Here is a 7,081-nt window from a genome sequence, read left to right as displayed (position 1 = left end):
CCATTAAAACATTTAGCTTTAGCAAATTATGTGTTTGGAACTCTGGAGTTCATATCATAGGATTTGAACTGTAAGGAACCTTAGCGATTCCTTTGTACCACCCCCTCAATTTTTACTAATTTGAAAGCCAGCATCCAGGAAAGTAAAGTTAGCTTGCTCAAGGTTCCCCCAGGTAGTAACAAACAAGACTGTTCTATTATATGAAAGATATTGCTGCAATTTTATTATTTCTTAAGAATTGTCTGCCTTGATATTATTTGAAAAAGTGATAGGTGGGGGTAATCTTTCAAGTTTCTAAAAATTAATATTTTAAATTCATTTCACATAAAAACTTGTATGGGGTGCTTCACATGCATGAAGTAATTGGAAGCTATAAAATGAATCCTTATTTTTTTTAATACTATGGTCACTTTTGAGAAAAAAAACACAAAAAGAATATAAATTTCTAAGACCACTTTAAGAATTAGCCTGTTACTCAACTTTTTCGGTCATACTTTTTTCTGAAACCTTTATGACAGAAATATGTATCCCTTGGCCTGTGTTCTGGAGACAAAAATTGTACAAACTTTTCTGGGATCCTCCCTGTGACCAGTCCTATCCTTTAACTGAGAATATTTTCTGACTACTAAAAGAACATTTCCTATTCACTGTGACCTTTAAATGTTAACTGACTTTATAGAATAATGTTATCTCCAGGAAACTAATCCTCCTTGTCAGATTTAATTATATAGTAAAGGCTACTTTCTCCAAAAATAATTTCACATGAAAATTAATCTGTAATATCTTGGATTTTTTTGGTTTTAAGATTTTATGTTGAGACTTATCCAGTTTCCGCTTTGCTTTATGTTATAAAATAAACCTTATACACAAAAAATGATACCAAGTTTTTACTATAGATACTTATGTATCAGAGGTAGGGGATGGAGGACATAGTAAAGACAGACATAATTTTAACTATAGAATAATTGTCACCTTAGGAAACTCACAACCTTTATGGGTTGTAGTTTCCTCACCTTTAAAATGTGGATTAGATGGCTTTCTAATGTATAGCTCAAACATTTTATGATTCTGTGATATCCATGGCCATATAATAGCATCTTATAATAGAGTAGTGTAGCATTTGTTTGGACTCACTCTCCTAACACAACCTAGACTAGCGGGTTGGGTTCCCAGAGGATGATGACTACTTCTTTCTTAGTGTTGTAGCATTAATCCTGAGGGTCTGGTGGTTTTCTACTCACAAGCACTCATCTGATTACTGGTTCCCTAGCCAAATCTAATTAGTTTTTCAAAAGGAGTATTAACTAAGTTGGCATAGTAAGAAGAATTGGTACCAAAGCATTTCCCAGAAGGTTGGGATACTGTTTTCCAAGAACATCCACTGAATTCCCCGGTTGAGGTTATCCATCTAACCAGGAGCTGTTGGCTCTCCCTTTGCCAACAGGGCTCTTAAATAAGCCTTTTCTTCCTTTATGGATTTCTCTTCCACTGATTGGTTGAAAGTATCAGACATATCGTGGGCCTGTTTATATAACTGGGAGGGCAGACCCCTGGTGCTTGTAATAGAGAACTTCTGGGTTCTAAGAGTTAGGACCTCCGTAGTGTCCAAAGTCTGTACTTTGTGGGGTACATTTCTCTCCACCTCAAAGACATCAAAAACTCTTAAGCTGCCTTTCTCCAGTGTGTTTAGTTTCTTTCAATTCCCAAATGGATGAATTGTTTGTTGATGGCTCAGTCTCTCTAATGATTGAGTCAAGGGGGAAGTGAAGGTTGAATGCACCCTGTATTTCTTCCTTGCCGCTCTCCCCATTCTCCACATAGGATAGGAACAGACTTTGAAGTTTGACTGGCCTTGCTTTTGGTATCCCTTTCTCTAAAATACAAATAGGCAGGTGTGGATTGGATATTCAGGGAGGACTAGCACCTCTGGTGTGAAGGCTTACTTAGTCCTTTTTAGGTCTGCTCATCCAACTTTGGCGTCCACCTCATCCCAACTCCCACTTGTGGCTCCAAGAAGCTATATCTGGGCAGATGGGCTAACCCAAGTTGAGGGTAATTGACAAGCCTCAAACCCATCAGTGAATTAAGTGGAGTGTGTGTATGGGAGATGTGTCCTACCTCAACCATGTGAAGACTGCCTCCAAGAATGGACAAATGAGAACAATTTGTTCCAACAGCCATGAAGGCAGCTGAAGGAAATGTTGTGGAGTGCTTAGAACTTAGTCAGATATCTGAGACACCAAGGTTATCCACTGCTTCTTGGGCTATGGTCCTTCATCTTGACTTTTGTCTTACCACTGGACTTCAATGACTCTGGAAGAGACAGTAAGGTTGATGACCTTGGGCAACTCTGCCTTATTTAAATTCAATTCACATTCAAGTCAAAGATGTGACCCTGTGATGTCATTGATCCTCTGAAAATGGACAAACAACAGCAACATAAACAGGCACACTTTGTGTTTAATTCTTCCAGCCATTCCTAGTACATTTCTTGTTTATCATCTGATTTCATTCAATGGTTCAAAGAACTTCACTCCTTCCAAATTGTTTAAGGACTTGTTCATAGCTTGCTTTCACCTTTGAGTGATTTGTTAATTCTATGGAGATGTCTGGGACTTATTGACATCTAGTTTATACCTTTGATTGATCCTTCAGTAATTCAAAGAGGCATTTTCACCTCAAAAGGTATGAGGATATAGAGCATTTTGTTAATTACACTAACTGGAGTTGAAGGGTATGAAACACCTTTTATAGTAGGTTCTCATGTAACACCAAACTTTGTTAACCACTTTTCATCTTAACAATTTAGTTTACAACAAACTCTGGTTCCCTAGAAGTGTTTATAGAAGATTGTGGTATATTCCTATTGTTTTTATTTTCCAGGATAGTTATAAAATAGAAAGTAATTTCATTAATAAATGCACTAACTTTCCTAAATATTAGATAGCTTTTCAAATTGTTAATTTCTTCTCTTAGAATAAGGGAAGTAAGGGCAGCTAGGTGGCACAGTGAGTAGAGCACTGGCCCTGGAGTCAGGAGGACCTGAGTTCAAATGCGGCCTCAGACACTTGACATATGTACTAGCTGTGTGACCTTGGGTAAGTCACTTAACCCTAATTGCCCTACCAAAAAACCAAAAAAAAAAATAAGAGAAGTATCTGCCCGGCCTCTTTCACCATTCTAAATGTTTGTGATCTGAATGAGAAACTTTCTATCAGATCTGCTGTTTGAAAAGAACAGGGAGTAATTTTCCCTGACACAGAAAAATTCATCATCATCATCATCATCATCATCATCATCATCATCATCATTTCCCCTTACACTTGTATGATACTTCAGAGTTTATGAAGGGCTTTCATATCTCTTTTCTTATTTAATCCTAACAATATACCTGTGAAGAAATCATCATATGTTTTCCCCATTTTATATGTGAGAAAACTGAGGCTTACAGTTTAAGTTATTTTCTCAAGGCCATACTACTAATTAGTAAATGAATTAGCTCTAGAACCGAGGTATTCTAACTCCTTGAAGAACAAAGCTCTTTATACCACTCTCTGCTGTCCTTCATACATTTATACAGTATAGGAATTTAAAATTCATGAAGTTTTTTTATAGACATTATCTCACTTGATCCTTACAATAACCCTGTGAAGCAAGTCATGATTTCCATTTTATGGATCAGAATATTGAAGTTTAAAGACAGTAAGTGACTTTCCCAATGTTACTGGGTTAGTAAGTAGCAGAGTTTGGACAAAAACATGTCTAGCCTTCCTGGTCTGGTGTTTGCCTCTATATTATGTTGCCTCTTTGCACCATAATGATAGATAGTTCAAAAGAAAATGAAGAGAAATGTTTGCTGACTTTTAAAATGTTATTTTAGCAGCTACCCTTTCTTTTTGTTCTTTTTTTAATCATTATTTATTTATTTAATATTTTTAGTTTTCAGCACTGATTTCCACAAGAGTTTGAATTACAAATTTTCTCCCCATTTCTACCCTCCCCCCCACTCCAAGATGGCATAAAGTTGGTTTGCCCCATTCCCCAGTCAGCCCTCCCTTCTGTCACCCCACTCCCCACACCATCCCCTTTCCCCTTACTTTCTTGTAGGGCAGGATAGATTCCTATGCCCCATTCCCTATATATCTTCCTTCCCAGCTGTATGCAAAAAACAACTTTTTTTTAAGCATCTGCTTTTGAAACTTTAAGTTCCAAATTCTCTCTCCTCTTCCCTTCCTACCTACCCTCCCTAGGAAGGCAAGCAATTCAACATAGACCACACATGTATGATTATGTAAAACACTTCCACAATGCTTGTGTTGTGAAAGGCTAACTATATCTCCTTCCATCCTATCCTGTCCCCCTTTATTCAATTTTCTCCCTTGACCCTGTTCCTTTTCAAATGTGTTTGCTTTTGATTACCTCCTCCCCAACTCTGCCCTCCCTTCTATCATCCCCCCCTTTTCTTATCCCCTTCCCTTTACTTTCCTGTGGAGTAAGATACCCAATTAAGTGTGTATGTTATTCCCTCCTCAAGTTGAATCTGATAAGAGTAAGATTCACTCATTCCTCCTCACCTGCCCCCTCTTCCCTCCCAACAGAACTGCTTTTTCTTGCCACTTTTATATGGGATAATTTGCGCCATTCTATCTCTCCCTTTCTCCTTCTCTCAATATATTCCTCTCTCACCCCTTAAATTTATTTCATTTTTTTAGATATCATCCCTTCATATTCAACTCATCCTGTGTGCTCTGTCTATATTCCCTTCAACTCCCCTAATACTGAGAAAGATCTCATGAATTACACACATCATCTTTCCATGTAGGAATGTAAATATAACAGTTCAACTTTAGTAAGTCCCTTATGAATTCTCTTTCTTGTTTACCTTTTCATGCTTCTCTTGATTCTTGTATTTGAAAGTCAAATTTTCTATGGAGCTCTGGTCTTTTCATTGAGAAAGCTTGAAAGTCCTCTATTTTATTGAAAATCCATAATTTGGTGACAATATTCCTAGGAGTTTTCTTTTTGGGATCTTTTTCAAGAGGTGATTGGTGGATTCTTTCAATTTCTATTTTACCCTCTGGTTCTAGAATATCAGGCCAGTTTTCCTTGATAATTTCTTGAAAGATGATGTCTAGGCTCTTTTTTTGATCATGGCTTTAGGAAGTCCAATAATATTAAAATTATCTGTCCTGGATCTATTCTCCAGGTCAGTGGTTTTTCTAATGAGATAGTTCACATTGTCTCCCATTTTTTCATTCCTTTGGTTCTGTTTTATAATATCTTGATTTCTCATAAAATCAGTAGCTTCCACTTGCTCCAATCTAATTTTTAAGGTGGTATTTTCTTCAGTGGTCTCTTGGACCACCTTTTCCATTTGCCTAATTCTGCCTTTGAAGGCATTCTTCTCCTCATTGGCTTTTTGAAGCTCTTTTGCCATTTGAGTTAGTCTATTCTTTAAGGTGTTATTTTCTTCAGTATTTCTTTAGGTCTCCTTTAGCAAGTTGTTGACTTGTTTTTCATGGTTTTCTTGCATCACTGCATTTCTTGTCCCAATTTTTCCTCTACTTCTCTTACTTGCTTTTCCAAATCCTTTTTGAGCTCTTCCATGACCTGAGACCAATTCATATTTTTCTTGGAGGCTTTTGATGTAGGCTCTTTGACTTTGTTGACTTCTTCTCGCTATATGTTTAGATCTTCTTTGTTACCAAAAAAGGAATCTAGAGTTTCAGTTTCAGTTTCAGTCTGCATTTGAGTGTGAGTTTGTTTTTGCTGCCTGTTCATGTCCCCAGCCAACTTCTTGACTCTTGAGCTTTCTGTCAGGATATGACGGCTTGTAGAGTAGAGAGTACTTTGTCCCAAGCTTTAGGGTCCAAGCACTGCTATTTTCAGAGCTACTTCTACTCCACTGTCACCCCCAGCCTCTGTCACCACAGCGCTCCTCCTCCCCCAAGAATCGCGAACCAGGACCACAATACAGTTCCAAGAAGGGCACAGCAAGAGAATCTGCCTTTGTGCTCACAAAGCATTCCTTGTACTACTGCTGTGATCTTCTGCTAGAATCCTCCCACAGTGTGATCCGGGGACTCGGGAAGCAGCTGACACTGTAGCTCTGGAAGCAGCCTCAGGAGTTTCCTGCTGCTGCCACCACCACCACTGCACCACCTCTGCCACTCCCAGGGCTGGTGATCAGACTGCTTTGAACTCGATTCCACAGTTTCCCCTTAACCTGCTCTTTGGCGTTTGTGGGTTGAGAAGTCTGGTAACTGCCACAGCTCACTGTTTCATGTCCCCAAGGCCTGTTCTGGCTGGCTGATTCTGGGTCTGGTCCATCCTGGCGCGGCCCATGCTGCGCTGCCCTCCTCGCTCAGCACTGTGCGATGTACATTTCCTGGCCACCATCTAGGCTCTCCTGGGCTGGAGACCTGTTTCCCTCTGCTATTTTGTGGGTTCTGCAGCTCCAGAATTTGTTCAGTGCCATTTTTTACAGGTGTTTGGAGGGATTTGGGGGACAGCTTAAGCAAGTCCCTGCTTTCCAGTCACCACCTTGGCTCCACCCCCATGTAATTTTTTTTTAAAAGAAAAGTAACCAGTTAAACTCAAAAACAAAAATAGAAATTCTGAAAATCAAGGAAGAGATAAAGTTGAAAAGAAAAAACCCATTGAGTTAAATAAAAGTAAAAGTTACATATTCAAAAAGTCTAGTAAATTAATAGAGACTCAAATAATATTATAAAAAGAAAGGAAAACTAAATTACCAAAATGAAAAAAGAATTTACAACAGATTAAAAGGAAATAAGAGAAATTATTAGAACTGATTTTGATCAATTCTATGCAAAGCAAACTAACTCAAATGGAATGGATGAATTTTATAAAAAATAGAAAATACCCAGATTAATAGAATAAGAATGCAGTATTTGTTCAACATCAGGACAACGGAGACCATATTAACAAAAACTAAAAGGAAACCAAAAACTGTATTATATCATTAGGGATAGAGAGCAGACTTATGATTTCATTGGAGAGGCAATGTGACATAATAGTGAACTGTCCTTGGAGCCAAGAAAAGCTGCATTCAAATCCT

Source organism: Trichosurus vulpecula, chromosome 8, assembly GCF_011100635.1.
Source record: "Trichosurus vulpecula isolate mTriVul1 chromosome 8, mTriVul1.pri, whole genome shotgun sequence".
Classification (NCBI taxonomy): domain Eukaryota; kingdom Metazoa; phylum Chordata; class Mammalia; order Diprotodontia; family Phalangeridae; genus Trichosurus; species Trichosurus vulpecula.
The sequence above is the reverse complement of the archived record's forward strand: the minus strand, read 5'-3'. Positions refer to the sequence as shown.